The sequence below is a fragment of the Ahaetulla prasina genome, chromosome 5 (assembly GCF_028640845.1).
Source record: "Ahaetulla prasina isolate Xishuangbanna chromosome 5, ASM2864084v1, whole genome shotgun sequence".
In the NCBI taxonomy this organism is placed as follows: domain Eukaryota; kingdom Metazoa; phylum Chordata; class Lepidosauria; order Squamata; family Colubridae; genus Ahaetulla; species Ahaetulla prasina.
Window position 1 is genome coordinate 109260652 of NC_080543.1, and position 18809 is coordinate 109279460.

The window sequence follows — 18809 nt, forward strand, 5'->3', positions numbered from 1 at the left end:
ATGAGATTGCTTTAAAAATCAACATGAATTATAGCAATCTGTTTGTTTAGTTTCATTCTATAAACCTTCATGGAATAGGCTGAATGATTGCTAATGTAATTATTGCTTCATTATATATATATATATATATATATATATATATATATATATATATATATATATATATATATATATATATATATATATATATATATATATATATATATATATATATTTGTTTTCTGAGGTTTTCACGGTGTTTGTATATAGGTCTTTGGTTGTTGGGTTTTCTCCCGTGTAAAATTGGAAGTGTCTTGGCGGCGTTTCGGCGAAGTCTCATTCGTCATCTTCAGGCTTCAGCCGTGCTTCAGAAGCACGGCTGAAGCCTGAAGATGACGAATGAGACTTCGTCAAACGCCAAGACACTTCCAATTTTACTTATTTCCTACAAGAGGACAAGACATCTGGCTGTGTGGAGGTCATGAGACAAAATTCAGCAAATGACCTCTAGATCACAGATCCCTGCTTCATAATTTATGAGGTCAGAAGGCTGTCAAAAACTCAGACAGGCTGCAGCTGTTCAAGTACATTCAAAGACACATCTTGTATGATGGTGAAAGTACTAATTGTCTTATTTTCTCAATTTAGTTCTTACCACATATATGTCACCTGAATTTGGACAGAGAACCACCGAATCCCTAGCTCTGATCCAATTTGAGCTCCATGACAATTGTTAGTCAAATCTATATTTTTATGAGATGTGTGATGAACTGCTTCCACCAAACCCTGGGCAGTTCACGACACCCAAAATGAAAACATCCTTGTTGTCCTCCAAAACATGTAGCTTCTGAATAACTGGCATTTTGAATCACTGCACTACACATTGTTGGTAAAAGCAAAGGACCAGAAATAACTTCTGATGCTGGTGAGTGAGAACTGTCTCACAGTTGATGGCATCTTTATGGCCATACATTCCATAACAGTATGAGAACGTGGAATTGGTTTTCAAGCTGCAGAGAATTGATAAAAAAAAACTCATGCAAAATTACACAGAATGGCCAACTGTCTAGACCAGGGGTCTTCAACCTTGGCAACTTTAAGACTTGTGGACTTCAACTCCAGAATTCCTCAGCCAGGAAGCTCTCAGATTCTGGGAATTGAAGTCCACAAGTCTTAAAGTTGCCAAGGTTGAAGACCCCTGGTCTAGAGCACAGATGTCAAACACACCACGTCACATTGCTGTCACCTGACGTTTCACTATGTTTTTCCCATTCGTGGAGCTGGTCTAGAGACTATAGGAAATTATAGTATATCTGAAAGTATTAGATTTGAAAAGAAGCCCACACATTTTAAAAACAAGCATGTAGATAAGGGAAGACTAGTTTAAGCAAGAACTTATTTTTAAAGATTACTTCGAAGAGAGCTGAATCTACTTCGGATGACATCAAATATACACTTACTGATAATACCCCTTTGAGAAATAATTCTTGACAATTAAATTTGGGGCAAAAAATACCAACTGAGATAATTAAACTATGACATTCTATTTAGGTTGCTTAATCTATATTACCAATAATGCTTTTGAATGAACAAGGACAGGCATTACACATTTCCTTACACATTTTGACTGGAAATGTTCTCAGTTATCTGGACAATGTATACCATTTTATCAACCCTTTCTCCTTATTCCATTTCTGGTCGAAAATTAACCTCGGTAATAATAACAATAAAAAGCCCTGTATCTCTTTGACATCAGTGATCCTATCCTTTCAGGACAGCCTGTCCCATGACTGGAATATTTAACTGAGTGTTGTTCTCAGAACAAAGTCCAATTTTACTTATTTCCTACAAGAGGACAAGACATCTGGCTGTGTGGAGGTCATGAGACAAAATTCAGCAAATGACCTCTAGATCACAGATCCCTGCTTCATAATTTATGAGGTCAGAAGGCTGTCAAAAACTCAGACAGGCTGCAGCTGTTCAAGTACATTCAAAGACACATCTTGTATGATGGTGAAAGTACTAATTGTCTTATTTTCTCAATTTAGTTCTTACCACATATATGTCACCTGAATTTGGACAGAGAACCACCGAATCCCTAGCTCTGATCCAATTTGAGCTCCATGACAATTGTTAGTCAAATCTATATTTTTATGAGGTGTGATGAACTGCTTCCACCAAACCCTGGGCAGTTCACGACACCCAAAATGAAAACATCCTTGTTGTCCTCCAAAACATGTAGCTTCTGAATAACTGGCATTTTGAATCACTGCACTACACATTGTTGGTAAAAGCAAAGGACCAGAAATAACTTCTGATGCTGGTGAGTGAGAACTGTCTCACAGTTGATGGCATCTTTATGGCCATACATTCCATAACAGTATGAGAACGTGGAATTGGTTTTCAAGCTGCAGAGAATTGATAAAAAAAAACTCATGCAAAATTACACAGAATGGCCAACTGTCTAGACCAGGGGTCTTCAACCTTGGCAACTTTAAGACTTGTGGACTTCAACTCCAGAATTCCTCAGCCAGGAAGCTCTCAGATTCTGGGAATTGAAGTCCACAAGTCTTAAAGTTGCCAAGGTTGAAGACCCCTGGTCTAGAGCACAGATGTCAAACACACCACGTCACATTGCTGTCACCTGACGTTTCACTATGTTTTTCCCATTCGTGGAGCTGGTCTAGAGACTATAGGAAATTATAGTATATCTGAAAGTATTAGATTTGAAAAGAAGCCCACACATTTTAAAAACAAGCATGTAGATAAGGGAAGACTAGTTTAAGCAAGAACTTATTTTTAAAGATTACTTCGAAGAGAGCTGAATCTACTTCGGATGACATCAAATATACACTTACTGATAATACCCCTTTGAGAAATAATTCTTGACAATTAAATTTGGGGCAAAAAATACCAACTGAGATAATTAAACTATGACATTCTATTTAGGTTGCTTAATCTATATTACCAATAATGCTTTTGAATGAACAAGGACAGGCATTACACATTTCCTTACACATTTTGACTGGAAATGTTCTCAGTTATCTGGACAATGTATACCATTTTATCAACCCTTTCTCCTTATTCCATTTCTGGTCGAAAATTAACCTCGGTAATAATAACAATAAAAAGCCCTGTATCTCTTTGACATCAGTGATCCTATCCTTTCAGGACAGCCTGTCCCATGACTGGAATATTTAACTGAGTGTTGTTCTCAGAACAAAGTCCAATTTTACTTATTTCCTACAAGAGGACAAGACATCTGGCTGTGTGGAGGTCATGAGACAAAATTCAGCAAATGACCTCTAGATCACAGATCCCTGCTTCATAATTTATGAGGTCAGAAGGCTGTCAAAAACTCAGACAGGCTGCAGCTGTTCAAGTACATTCAAAGACACATCTTGTATGATGGTGAAAGTACTAATTGTCTTATTTTCTCAATTTAGTTCTTACCACATATATGTCACCTGAATTTGGACAGAGAACCACCGAATCCCTAGCTCTGATCTATTACAAGATGAAACAAGCATTTATCAATATTAGACAGCACTGCTAAGCCAGGGAATAGGGTTATAAATCAATTCCTTAACTGTGTCTTGGAATGAAAGAGCTAAAATTTTGTTTGGAAAATGCATTACAAAAACAAATGATATACTTTTTTTTGCATAAGTATGCACAGATAAAGCTTAAAAGCGGAGAGCTCTTTTCTCTTTCCCTGTTCTGCTTTCCAAGCACTTACTAGCAGAAATATGTCTAGAAATATATCTTCTACTGTGTCCTTATGATGTGTCCTTCATCTTATTTTTGGCTCACAAGACAATCTTAAGTACCAGTGTCAAAGTAGCATGTTCCTCTTGATTCTGACACCGTCCAAGGATAAATATGTAACATCTTCTAGATGTGTTTTATAGGAAATTAGCAGCCACCCCTCTCCTAGGAAAATGAGATATTTTAGGAAATATTAAAAAGGCAGAATATTTCCCCTAAAAGGAAGGCAGAAACTGAGCCCACCACCACCTTTGTCAATGGGCCATTAAGGCCTGGGCCAGTCTATTCTACATAACAAAGATCTACTTCCTGCAGGCGGAGCCATAATAGGACTCCCAAAGCCCTTTGATTACATCATCACCCAGCAAGGCTCAACCAAGCTTGGGACTCAAAAGACACAACCTACAAAGTTACCCCTGTATGGCCCTGTGGGAGTCTTGCAACCAATCAGAATACAAGCTCAAATTCAAAGCCCAACAGAGGGTATAAATCTCTCTCTCTCTCTCTCTCTCTCTCACACACACACACACGTACGTGCCTTTTTGCCTAGGACCTCAAACCATGTGGTCCTGTCCACCATTAAACCATCTTTCCAAACAGCCACCATGTTTCCAGTGTCTTTCTCCCCACTTGGAACTGACCCCAGATGGACATTTCTTCCAACAGTTTATTAGATTGGAGGGTAGCCAGGGGACTGCAATGAGGCAAGTTAGGAATGATGGCTTCAGGAAATTTTATGCTGTCTTACTTTTACGCTCATTCAAGGATAGGCAGGGAGCATTTCAATTAAACAGTAAGAAAAGGTCCTAAGTTTAATAAGCATAACGTGTTGACAACATGAAGTTAAACAAATGAAGTGATTATCAGAATCAGAAATGAATACAAAGTTATGGAATGATAACAATGACAAAAAGTGATAGTTAAAAGGCCAGGTCTACTATAATTCCTTTTACCCCAAATTTATAAGTAGAAAACCTCTACACCAGCAAGACTTGCTAATTCTTGTTTCATTGTGCCTCGAATAAACTTAAAGGGGAAAAGGGATCCTATAAGCCAATTTTTCTTTGTTTATTTGTTTCTAATTGTCCAGCTCCTTTAAAGAGCTCCATTCCCTAAATTTGTTTAAGTCTAGCCTCTACTAATGCTTCCAAATGGGTTCTAAGTGATGGGTTAAAGCAGTGTTTTTCAAACTTGGCAACTTTACGATGTGCGGACTTCAGCTTCCAGAATTTCCCAACCAGCATGGAAAATTCTGAGTTAATGAGGTGATGTGCTTGAGAGATTGTTGAAGATGAGGCTAGCAGCAATGATATTTATATACAGGATATAAACCTTAGTCATCTTGTTTAATGCTTGCAAATTCTGGCCTACATCATCTTTATAAATTTTTCAGAGAAAAGAATTGCAGACTGTAGGAATCAGGAGCATTACTCAGGTGATCCTGAAGACACAGATAAACCTCCAAGTGCTTCAGCGACCCTGAATATAAATCCTTCCATTCCCCACTATCCTGTCAGAGCTGAAGAAGCTTCTTGGATGAGAAGCAAAACGTCTTCAAAGAAAAAATAAAGTCCAGTTGCCTCCTGAAAAAGCACCTTTGGGACAACCATGACCTGGATGACCGAGAATCTCTACAGCCTTTTAGCTATACAATTTGGGATGAACACCCTTTGAATGGTGTGGGAGTAGAAATGGATTTTCAGAGGAAAAAAATTGCAGGCTAAAGGAACCAGGAACACTACTCAGGTGACCCTGAGGACACCAATAAACCTCCAAGTGCTTCAACAACTCTCTAAAACGATGCAAATGACCAGCTGTTTGCAAGGAATATAAATCCTTCCATTCCCTACTATCCTGTCAGAGCTGAAGAAGCTTCTTGGATGAGAAGTGAAACATTTTCAGAGAAAAAGCAAGAAAGTCCAGTTGAAAGTCCTGAAAAAGCACTTTTGGGACACCTTTATAAATGTTTACACCAATGGGAACTTAGGTACTGACATGATAAAGAATTTGGATCCATACCCCATCTGAGCTAGCATCCTCCAAGAGTGACAAATGTGGCTGGAATGATAATATATGAGTAATTATGGACAGCTGCACTTGAATTTGGAACAAGATGTGTACTTACACAGCAAAACTGCGTTACAACCATGACATCAATAATGGATGTGACTGGCAGATTTCATAACAGGCTTAAGAAAGTTTTCATTGAAGATGTAGCCTTTTCCAAATAAAATTCAATAGCTTTTACAAGCCCAGCTTAAAAGCTAAGTTTGGGGAAGTGGTAGAATAACAGAATATGATCATTTTTCTTCTAAATCAAAATTATGATTCATTTTCTTCTGTGCCTACAGTTGTTTTGAGTAGAATGAGATCACCACAGGGGTAGATACAATCACTAAACATTGATTCAACCCAGATAGTAATTGGTTGAAGCTTGAAGCTTCTGCATTAGTCTTATTCATTGATTTCATTTTTCCCCCAGCAGTTGTGTGTGCAGACTATTCATTCTTCCCGCTATCTGGGGGAGCTGTTAATTTTTGTAATCCAAATAGGAAACATGTATGAGCTCCAGTTAATTACAGGAAACAATTGGGTGTGTTGCAGTGCACAACTGGGTGTGTTGCATTGTCTAAAACCAGGAAGAAAAGCAAAGTGACCAATCAGTGCTATGATAAAACCTCTGACAGGAAACTCAGCTGATTAAAAGTTATAACTCACTAAGTTATCAATTAACAGGTTCTGTCTAGGCTGATTTAGATTAGAACTATGTCCTCCTATTGAAATCTGTGGGAACCTATAATGAAAAAAGACAGATTACCCCCAATTCTTGCCCGGCCAGAATCAGCCAGGAGAACGTCAGAAATGTCTGGCAATCTAGCACTTTGTTACTCCATCCAAGTTATTACTGCTCCAGCTCTTCAGAGTAAGTCCCATATCTTTTTCTGGAATTTATTTTGAAAGCCAAGCTTTCAATCCTTCCAAATACTGTTTCAAATTATCTTTACAATAGCATCACGCCATCTTCAGGATTTTCTTCTTTTGCTTACAGTTGAGTGATCTAAAACAACTTGTTTCACTTTTTTCTTCTATAATGCCAGTGCCCCAATTGCAATTATTTGTAAACTTATGTTTCTCTTCCTTTCTCCCTCCCTCCCTTCTGGACTAATGAAAGCATTTGATGCGGCAGGATGGCATGCCAAGGATATTCCACTTAATAAAAGAAAGCATGAATTATTTTAGTTTCCCAGGGCAGACATTTGCATTTATATTGTAGCAACCTTTGTAAAAAATCTGGATAGGCAGATTTAAAATCGAAGTTATTTACACTGCTGAAAAACTAAATTTATATATCTATTAGATTAAAAATATCAAAATCCCCAAGAATACAGAGAAAATGTTTATGGAGAAATGCCTGAACACTGCCAAATTTGATGGATTTGATAAAGGAACATTTCCAAATCTGATGGATTTGGTAAATTTAATTATTATAAGCTTGGTTCTTGTATATATATTTTTTGAAATTTAGAAAGCTTACTGTGTGGTGCATTCCATCTGAACAAATGTTGCATATGCAGCAGCATCCAGAAATATTTTTTTAATTTGCAACATGTATTCTTCCATACAGTTTGAAAGAGCTTCCAGATGATATCACCTTTCTGAAGTCATGAAGCCACCTAGAGTCACCATGTAGGGGAGATGGAGAGCCACGAAATTTAATAAATAAAAATAAAATAAAAAGTCTCATTTTTGTCCTGTTTTTATCTGAAAGAGGATAACACTTGAAGACAGAATGATCAAAATCAAAAGTTTACAACCTCTAAACTATGGACATGCTGCAACGTGTAATTCCGATAGGTTAGAAATGAGTAACATATAGCTTATGGAAAAAGCAAGTTGTTGTCTAAGTAAGTAGTAATAAACTCAGTCCATGAAAAAACAAACGAACTTTATTCAAACAGCTGAGAATTACTTCATTTTCAGCGTCGTTCAACTCAAATTAAAACAAATGCCTCCCAACACAAATTCCTCAGTCCTATCGTAAACCTTGGTCCAATTAGGCAAACTGCCAAAGGCCTTTCTTGACAAACGTTCACAAGTCACAAAAATAAAGGCAAGACGTAGACGAAGCAGAAGATGAAGCAGAAGACGCAACTACAACGTTGTTTTCCAGCAAAGGCCAAACACGGGTGCTGGTCTGTTTTAAGCCTTATAGGATGGGCCAATCATCTCTTGGCTCTACTCCCGAGTTGTCCTCTCTGCTTGAGCAGAGAGGCTCTTGCCTTCTGGCAGCTCTTCTCATGCGTGCATTAGGAACACGCTCCTCCTGTTCCTCTGCCTCACTACTATCAATCTCTGGAGACTCTGGAGTCTGCATCTCACTTCCCGATGGCCCTGGCCTCACCTTAGCCTCATCACTGTCCGACTCCGTTGCCAGCTCTGTAGGCTGCTGACACAAGTGAATAAATCAGGGATCTTCAATCTTGGCAACTTTAAGACTTGTGGACTTCAACTCCCACAATTCCCACAATTCTGGGAATTGAAGTCCACAAGTCTTAAAATTGCCAAGATTGGAGACCCCTGGAATAAATGAAAGATGAAAAGGCAGCTTTGTTGTTCTGATCAAATTTCAACCAAGTACATGTGATCCTCAACTTATAACTACAATTGAGCCGAAACTTTCTGTTGCTAAGCAAAACATTTGTTACGTGAGTTTTGCCCCATTTTACGACTTTTCTTACCCCATTTGTTAACTGAACCATTGCATTTATTAAGTTAGTAACACAGTTATTAAGTGAATCTGGATTCCCCGTTGACTTTGCTTGTCAGAAGGTCGCAAAAGGGAAACATGTGACCCCGGGACATTGTGACCGACTTAAATACCAAACACTTACCAAGCCATAAATCACTTTTTTCAGTGGCACCATAACTTCAAACAGTCACTAAATGAACTATTGTAAGTTGAAGGCTATCTGTATTGACACTTATATCAGTGTCACAAGAACCCTACAAAATAAAGTTCCATGAATGCAAATAAAATCTTAATGAATGAAAGGAATGAAAAGAATCATTCTTTTAAAGATAGACACCAGTGGTGAAATCCTGCTGGCTCGTGCGAACTGGTAGCGGCACAATGCATGGGTCAGCGAACAGGTAGCGGCGGCAGCACGAGGCTCTGCCCACCTGCTCGGATATCGTTACTTCCTGGTTTTGAACCCTCTACACATGCACAGAGGGTAAAAAAATTGGATGGGATGATGGTGCGTGCGTGAGTGGAGCGAGCGCACGCATGGCGCACATACATCCGAACCAGTAGGGAAGGTAAGTAGATTTCACCCCTGATACACACCCCAAGCACCCCACTCTCTGTGTGTCTGTGTGTTAATGTGTGATCATATAAACACATGAATAATTTCAATTTTCTCAAGAGTTATATTTGGAGCCTATTATATAACAAGAAAAACATAAACCATATCATAACTCTCAATATTTGTAAAAATCAAAAAGTATCATTCATGGCTCCAGGTTATTCAATTAGCGAGCTGAAAGAAATTCTTTGTCAGTAGTCAGGGCTGACTGTGTCTCATGTGATGGCACAATGTTCCCTTAAGAAAAGCTCTTCCAGTTTTCTTGGGAATGTCTCTTCTTGAGGAAGAATTATAACCAAACTACTCGAGGGTCAAAGATGTCAAACTTTTGTTCATTGTATTTATAGTGATATTTTATGATCCTAAATTTACTTTCTAAGATTAATTTGAGTTGGAGGGACATAGATGTACAGTTGTAGTCTAACAAAATGTTTCATTGTTAATATGAGTTCAGAAGATTAATTCTCAAATGTAGTTTGTATGTACCATCCAGTAAAAAAAACACCATATCCCTATGCAATGTGGAGCAACCTTCTCTATCTAGATGATTATTACAAGCAACCAGGGATAATTTTATAAATACTAAAAATTATTTAGTTGCTTGTAAATTATCATTACATTGATTCTTTTTTCCCCAATGTATGTATTTAATTCAATAGCAGAGATGATAACTACAAATACAGAATTGATCTTATACTGATATATTCCGGAGATTTATTGGATATTATTTCTGATCGAATGCAGCAAGTCATTTAAATTATTAAAAATTATTTAGTTGCTTGTAAATTATCTCTACAATGATTCTTTTTCCCCCTAATGTATGTATTTAATTCAATAGCAGAGATGATAACTACAAATGCAGAATTGATCTTATACTGATATATTCCGGAGGTTTATTGGATATTATTTCTGATCGAATGCAGCAAGTCATTTAAAGGACACGGTCAAAACAGGTGGCAGCTAACAAGAGTTTGAAATCAAATATATCCTGAAGAATAATTTATTGATAGAAATAAATTACCCCAAACATCTTCTCAGTTGAGTCCCTCACAAATGGCAGCTGAAAATTCTCCTGTATCAAAACACCTATCCCGCCTTAGTTCCTTAGGAAAAAAAACCCTTTGACTCCATTTGTGTGAAAGCAGGGGTGAAATCCAGCAGATTCTGACAGGTTCTGGAAGAGTGGAAAATTTCAGTAGTTCAGAGAATCAGTAGCAGAAATTTTGAGTAGTTCGGAGAATCGGTAGTGGAAATTTTGAGTAGTTTGGAGAACCGGCAAATGCCACCTCTGGCTGGCCCCAGAGTGGGGTGGGAATGGAGATTTTGCAATGTCCTTCCCCCAGGAGTGGGGAGAGAATGGAGATTTTACAGTATTCTTCCCCTGCCATGCCCACCAAGCCATGCCCACCAAGCCACACCACGCCCACTAAGCCGCACCCACGGAACCAGTAGTAAAAAAATTTGGATTTCACCACTGTGCGAAAGATATACTTTTACTAAAGTCCAAGTGATTTCAGTACAGCAAAGCCAGAACTCAAGTCTACACGAAGGTTCCCTAGTTAATTTTCCCTTTTCCTGTTCCTTCCCCCCTGTTATCTCTCTATTGTCTAGTTACATTCAAAGCGTTTATTTTGCTAATGGTCCCTGCATTGGCAGGATAGGTGGTTACCTGTTATGCTTCCCCTCCCACGCCTGTGGCCTTGACTGATGTCATGGGACAGCACAATCAGTAGTTTCAGTTTCCCCCTTCCCCACAATTCCAGCGATTCCCTGGCAGGCTGGCATCTAGCAAAGCCAGGCTAAAGCTGAAGATGTCAGTTCTAATGATACGCTTCTGATAGTTTTACATGTGATCTTTACATGTGATCTTACATTCTCAAAGAAACACCTGTTAATTTAAGGGATTTATTGAAATTCATCAGATATATTCAAAGACAATTAAACCTGGTTTGAATAGCAAGAACAAAACCTTGTCACCCGTGAAAGAATTATTTCAAGAAAGTATGTGACAAAGTCTATCATTATTGATAAAAAAAATAGAATATGATTCAGCTGATATATTCAAAGACAATTAAACCTGGTTTGAATAGCAAGAACAAAACCTTGTCACCCGTGAAAGAATTATTTCAAGAAAGTATGTGACAAAATCTAGCATTATTGATAAAAAAATAGAATATGATTCAGCTGTTACACAGGGACTTAAGTGGCTGAATGACAGAACATGAAAGTATGCATAATTGGGTCAATATCAACTTGGAGCATAGTGTTAAATGGATTATCACAGGCCTATTTCATGAACCCTGTGCTGTTCAATGCTTTGATTAATGATCAGTATAAAGGGGTTCAGGGGATGTTCATAAATTTACATATAATATAAAACTAGGGGAAGCAGCTAGCATTCTGGGAGAGAATAAGACAATTTTTTTACCAAAAAAAAATCTAAGCAGACTTGAACAGTGGGATGAAATGGACAAGAAGAAACAAAGTGTTGTATTTCTGGAGAAAAAAATGAACAACACACGTTTAGGATGAGGGAAAACCTGGTTTGGCTGTAGTAAGTTTTTTTAAAAATCTTGACAGTAAGAGTTGCAAATCAGTGAAATAGCCTATCTCAGGGGTCTCCAACCTGGGCAACTTTAAGACTTGTGGACTTCAACTCCCAGAGCTTTGCTGGCTGAGGAACTCTGGGAGCTGAAGTCCACAAGTCTTAAAGTTGCCCAGGTTGGAGACCCCTGGCCTATCTCATGAATTATCATGTTCTTTATTGAAATAGGTTGGATAGCCATCTGTAGGAAGTGCTTTCACAGATTCTGCACTGAGCTACCAATGCTATATTTTTAATATAAATAAATCACGGTCAACCTAAACTGAAGAGAATGGATCTGATACAGTTTGTCTCTTACTGTGCATATATATAGATTGAGTCTGAGACGTGATCTATTATTGAATTGTATTTTACCTTTCCAAACTTTCTACATGTCATCAGATAGTCATCAGTTTGTTCTCTTTGGTTTTTGGAGTGACACATATTTTCCAGCAATTTCCATGGTGTCATCTTGCATCTGTTCCACTGTTCATTTGGATTTTTCTCTTCTAAATTCAGTGGCTCAAACCTACTCTTAACTTTTATGGCATACATAATTGAGATGTTGTTCAGACTGAATGAGTAAGAGCAAATGAAGCATGAATACAGTTCTACTGTTAGGTTTTTGAAATGAAAGACAAATGACATTCACGGAAAATAAACCCTCATGGTGCAACTCTATACACAGTCTACCCATATGTGAGTTGTTTTGATTTTTAGCCTGCATAGGCCTGCATACACCTTCAGACATCATAGGGTTCTCCTTCACATTCTTGAACGCATTGCTCCTAGCAAGTATTTCAGGGTTGATGTAAGATATTTTGTTGCCAAACTGAAGGACCAAATGCTGCTCCTCCAACCATCCTATGTATAAAAGTTCTCTCAGATTACTTGAAAGCTTCTTCAGTTGGGTGATAGGATAACATATTCTACTGCATCTGAATGTGATGGGTAACTTAGGAATGTTTGGCTAGTTCTAAGACATAAAACCATACCTATCGCTGAAAATATTTTGCTGCTGGAAGTAAAGAAAAATGTTTGCCCTCCTGCTCTCACTTTCTGGTACTTATAACAGGTATGAATCTGGTACAAAACTGAACACTGTGATAGAATTGATCTTCTACAGCACCCGAGGCATTGGAGGGAGTCTATAGAGTTAAGAACTGGACTCTTGTAATGCGCTCTACATGGGGCTATGCTTGAAGACCATTGGGAAGCTACATCTGGTGCAGAGTGTGGCAGTGCAGGTAGTTTTGGGGACCCCAAGAATGGACCCTTGGGGACCCCAAGAGTGGTCCCTGTAACCAGTGAGCTGCACTGGTTTTACCAGTCTGCTTCTGGGTGCAGTTCAAGGTGTTCAGTTTTAAAGCCCTTCATGGCATGGGTCTAGGTTACTTGAGGGACCATCTCACCCCACTGAGATAGGCCCACACCACTCGTGCTGGCAGAGGAGGCCTGCTGCAGGTCCCGTCAGCCTGAGTATTCTAGCTGGCGGGGTCCAGGGGGAGGCCTTTCTCTGCTGTTGCTCTTGCCCTCTGGAACATCTTGCCCCCTCCCACCCCCCGCCCGATGTGAGGTTGGCCCCAACCCTCCTATCTTTGCATAAAGGCCTAAAGATGTGGCTTTGCCAGTCGGCTTGGGGCACCAGCGGGGGATCAGTGCAATGGAGGTGGTTGAATAATAACAGATCCTGCCTCCTCCTCCATTCCTCTCCCCCGCCCTCCCCCATGTTTTTTGGTTGTAAAGTTTGTTTTTAACTGTTTATGTCTTAACTAAGATGTCATTGTAAGCCATCGAGAGTTACCCTCTGATATGGTAGGATGGATGGCCAATAAAGTTAATAAACAAACAAACACTTTTGTAGCAAAGGGAGAGCTAAGTCTGAGGAAAAGGTTGCAAGGCTGCTCATCTACTGGCCTGCTCCACCGTCTCTCAGATCCTGCCTCAACACTGAGGCAAGAAACTCACTCAGCCCAACGGTAGAACTGGCCCTGAGTAACTCCCTTAGAAACCTTCTTTCCTTTTGTCTTTTCGCATAGAACACATTCATAAAATAGGTAGTAAATGTTTCCAGATCCTGAGTTAATTAGCCATCTCTGACTTTCCTAGGATTTAGAAAGGACACAAGTGAAAAACAAAAACAAAATAAAGGAAGCATTCTGCAGTTGAAATAGTCTATTTCCCCTGATGAAGAATGAAAATCCGTTGTTGAGAGTTTCTTAGCTAAGTAAATAAAGAGGATTGAGGTGCTTCATCTGACGAAATGGGCAACCTCACTTTATTATCTAAGCTTCTACAGCTGTTTCCTTTAAAAGCTCCTCCTTAGCTTTCATTGAGAAAAGGTAAACAAACTTTCATCATCTCCCCCCATCCTGCATGTGCTAACAAAGCAATGTTGAATCCCCAACTACTCTCAAATAGCATTCTAGAAAAACTCTGGGAAACAGGTATGAACAACTTCAAAGCTGCATTCTCAGAAGTTTCTGCTATTAGAGCAGAAACAAATTGCATTCTGTTTATATATGACCTTATGAAGGTGCTTGCCTGACTTGAGTAGGTGGCTTGTAGCTGAGCCTGTATGCAAACCACAGTGAATTGGTTTGCATACAGGTGAAAATATTTACAGACCCCTTGCATCCTGGACATAACAGACAGTTGAGAGAGAGAGAGATTGGTAGATGAGAGAGAGAGAGAGATTGGCAGATGATAGACAGATCGATCGATCACTAATAACTGAGAGATATGCAGTTGTGACATTCTTCCTTTTTCTCTATTTCCACACTTCCACACCATCACAAAATCAATAGAAACAGTATCATAACTAGTCCCTACTTTTCATTGGCTAGACTGAAAAAAATTGGGAAAAACCCAATGTGATCACATCACACAGACACAAACACAGTCCCTAACCTTAGTCTCAAAGCAGTTTGAATATTCAAACGGACACTGATTGAAACGGCCAAGGTTTGTTCCAAGAAGAGAAGAAAGTCACATGTTTTGGTTTGGCCTTGAAACAAAACACTTGAAAACAATGAATGTCTTTATTTTGAGCATGGAATATTCAAGATGACAGTTTAAAGATCACAATCTTCAAAAGTCATAGTATTTAGCATACCCTTCAGAGAGTGTTGCCTTTCAGCAATTGTACCTCCCATTCATAGAAATTTTGCAGACTTTTGTTTATTATTTTCTTTAATTTATTTTTGTTAATCATATATAAGATAACAAGTAAAAGTATAAACATAATTTGGATACATGAAAAGAGTAAGTAAAAAAGGAATATTAGGACAGGGCTGGTAGGCACACTGGTGCTCTTATGCACGCCCCTTACAGACCTCTTAAGAATAGGGTAAGGTCAACAGTAGACAGTTTAAGCTTAAAGTTTTGGTGGTTTGGGGAAGAAACTACAGAGTCAGGTAGTGCATTCTAGGCATTGATCATTCTGTTACTGAAGTCATATTTTCTGCAATCAAGTCTGGAGCGGTTTACCTTGATTTTGTATCTATTATTTGCTCGTGTATTGCTGTGATTGAAGCTGAAGTAGTCATTGACAGGTAGAACATTGTGGTAGATAATTTTATGTACTATGCTTAGGTCAGACTGAAGTCTGCATAGTTCTAAGCTGTCTAAGCCCAAAATTTGGAGTCTGGTGGCATAAGGTATTTTATTGTGAGCAGAGGAGTGGAGGACTCTTCTTGTGAAATACCTCTGGACTCTCTCGATTGTATTTATGTCCGATATGCAGTGCGGATTCCAAACAGATGAGCTGTATTCAAGAACTGGTCTAGCAAATGTTTTTTATGCTCTACTTAGTAGCACAATATGCATTGAATATGCATGTGAAAATATTTGCAGATCCCTCGCATCCTGGACATAAACTGTTTCAACTCCTACCCTCAAAACGACGCTATAGAGCACTGCACACCAGAACAACTAGACACAAGAACAGTTTTTTCCCGAAGGCCATCACTCTGCTAAACAAATAATTCCCTCAACACTGTCAGACTATTTACTGAATCTGCACTACTATTAATCGTTTCATAGTTCCCATCACCAATCTCTTTCCATTTATGACTGTATGACTATAACTTGTTGCTGGCAATCCTTATGATTTATATTGATATATTGATCATCAATTGTGTTGTAAATGTTGTACCTTGATGAACGTATCTTTTCTTTTATGTACACTGAGAGCATATGCACCAAGACAAATTCCTTGTGTGTCCAATCACACTTGGCCAATAAAAATTCTATTCTATTCTATTCTATTCTATTCTATAAAACCAGACAAATGCCCCTTGCATAGAGCTGGGATGTGACTGGGTAGAGATGATTATTTTGGTTCTCTTTTGCATGGAGCAACGGAAAGAATTTCTCTAGCAGCAGATTGAGGCAGGGACTTGATTCCTTACTCCTTCATCTCAGTGTTACAAAGATGGCAGCACTGAAGAGGATCACGGCTTTGGAAAGCATTGGTCGAGCATTATGGAAAGATGTCTCTGCAGAAGCCAAAATGTTTAGGGAGGCCAGTGCCCATTAACCAGAAGGAAGGAACTGTGCCTTAGCAATCTAAAACAGTTAATGGTTGCTGGGCAGATTCCAGTTCTGACTGCTATTAATCATATCAATTAAGCTTCAGAGGGATTGTCCCTATAGCAAAAATTATGTTAGAAGGAGAAATAGTATGTTAAGTCTGGAGTAGCTAAGGAAAATATGCCCTAGCTGTGGATAACACTAAGAAGAAGGCAGTATCTGCGGTCCTGTCATATGTAAATGTAAATAAAAAACGCTATATTTGTGTGCCCATGGTTGGGAATATACTACCTAGAACTATTGCTGGAATTCTTACTTTTACAAAAGAAAATATATTTTGATTAGTACCACCTCTGCATCCATGAAGAAACAATGAGTGTTTTGAATAGTCCTATGAGCTCCTAAAATGCAAGCAAGCAGATGTTCCAAGCACAAATTGCTCTTTCCCATTCGTGATGCCAATTTCCCATGTAAGAAAACTAGACATTATATAGGAAATTGGAAGACATATTAGAATTAGCACAAAAATGATCCAAAATATATTTTGATTAAACAAATTACAAAAAAATCTGGTGTATAATTTTGGCCAATAACATAGAATCTATATATCTATATATTTACAATTTACTTACGATTGCAAGAAATTACTAACACCATGGATAACTAGCTCCAGATGGGTAGGCTTTCAGATAGAACGTGGAAATTCTAGTTCTAGCTCTACTGAGACACTGCCATCTGGAACTGATGAGATTCGAGAGGATGCTCTTCATTGCAATTTGATAAGTATAAATACAAGGATATTAGAATTAGGTTTTTTTTGTTTAAAAATTGAGTCAGCTTGGAGTCTCACCTCTCTATTTTATTATTTTATTCATTTTAGTGCACAACTGCAATGGAAGATAGCCCTTGTGCTGATGGCCAATGATTAACCAAAACGATACTTTACTAAAGCCAAAGTGGTTACAGGAGGAGCGAAGCTGGATCTGAGTTTGTCACGCACAAAAGATACACTTAACTTTCTCTTGTTCCTGGCCAACCACTTGGTTATCACTGACTGTCCAATTAGGCATTAACAAATCCCTTGGGAAATGGTCCCTCATTTCACGAGCTCTTCTGCGTGGCTTGGGGGTGGTGGTGGTAATGTGACTGGGTGGGCGTGGCCAACTTATTTTTTTACTTTTAAAAGCATTTTTTCTACAACCTCTTTGGCTGAAGAGGTTGTAAAAAATGCTTTTAAAAGGTTCTGACGATCCCAGCTGAGCCGCGCTATCATCAGAGGCTTTTTTTTTACTTTTAAAAGCATTTTTTCGGCCAAAGGAAAAAATGCATTTAAAAGTGAAAAAAAAAACACCTCTGATGATCACGCAGCTCAGCTGGGCATTGGGGGAGGGGGGCAAGGATTTTTGCTACCGGTTCTCTGAAGTACCCACTGCCATCGCTACCAGATCGGGCGATCCGGACTGAACCGGGAACATTTCACCCCTGGATATATATATATCCAATATATCCTTGTACCAAAATAAAGGTTTGTGGTTATATTTCAAATGCTTTCTCTTTAGTTCCAAACTTGCTAGTTATGCAAAAAACTTATGCAATACAAGTAGGTGAAAGAAGAAAGAGCATTGTGGGTTCACAATGGTTAATATAGAACGGATAGAGTTAGGGTTCCACAGAGGTTAAAAAAAAAATTCTGGAGAGTTCTATGATTGAAAAAGTTTGGGAACCACTGTTCTAAGGTGCAGCCGGAGTTATATTTAACTTCAAACTCTGGTTCCCAGGCTGAAACTCTGGGTAAGTTTGGGTTTGGTTCCTCTTCCTCTGATAAATGTTTCTTCTTGACATTAGAAAACAATACAATAGGTCAGCCAATTCAGTGTTTTAAAGACATAAGAGAGGCCACAGTCAGGAAAACCGCTAGGTCAAAACCCAAGGGTTATCATTTAAGCATTTCTATTTTGACTCAATTCATTGATTCATGAAGAACTTGAAATAAAGCACACAACTGCCTTTATGAAAGAAGGAATCAGAGCTTGGTCCAACATACTATATAAAATATTTTACTACAGAAAAAAAAGTGATTTTTCTAAATTTGATTGTAAACATAATACATTAGATGTACAGTAGCAGGATGGATTCACGGTTCAGCTATTTTTCTGTCTTGAAATAAGATTTTGCAGAATGCAAAAAGCAAAGGTTATGTACATGTAATGATCTTTTGAATAATACAGGTAGTCCTCGACTTACAAAAGTTCATTTAGTGACTGTTCAAAGTTACGACGACACTGAAAGAAGTGACTTACGACTGTTTTTCAGTTACGACCTTTGCAGCATCCCCATGATCATGTGACCAAAATTCAGATGCTTGGCAATTGGCTCATATTTATGACGGTTGCTGTGTCCTGTGGTCATATGATCCCCTTTTGCAAACTTCTGACAAGCAAAGTCAATGGGGAAGCCAGATTCACTTAACAACAGGGTTACTAACTTATCAACTGCAGTGATTCACTTAACAACTGTGGCAAGAAAGGTTGCAAAATGAGGAAAATCTCACTTAACAACAGAAATTTTGGACTCAGTTG

The 18809-nt window shown here is 38.6% G+C and overlaps 1 long non-coding RNA gene across 1 annotated transcript in view; it reads left to right on the forward strand.

Moving 5' to 3' along the window:
* Positions 1 to 7488, forward strand: part of LOC131199208 (uncharacterized) — a 70019-nt gene extending 62531 nt beyond the window's left edge. The window contains exon 4 of the long non-coding RNA XR_009155296.1: positions 7373 to 7488. This is a non-coding gene — a long non-coding RNA (uncharacterized LOC131199208). The remainder of the gene's footprint in view (positions 1 to 7372) is intronic.
* The last annotated feature ends 11321 nt before the right edge of the window (positions 7489 to 18809 follow it).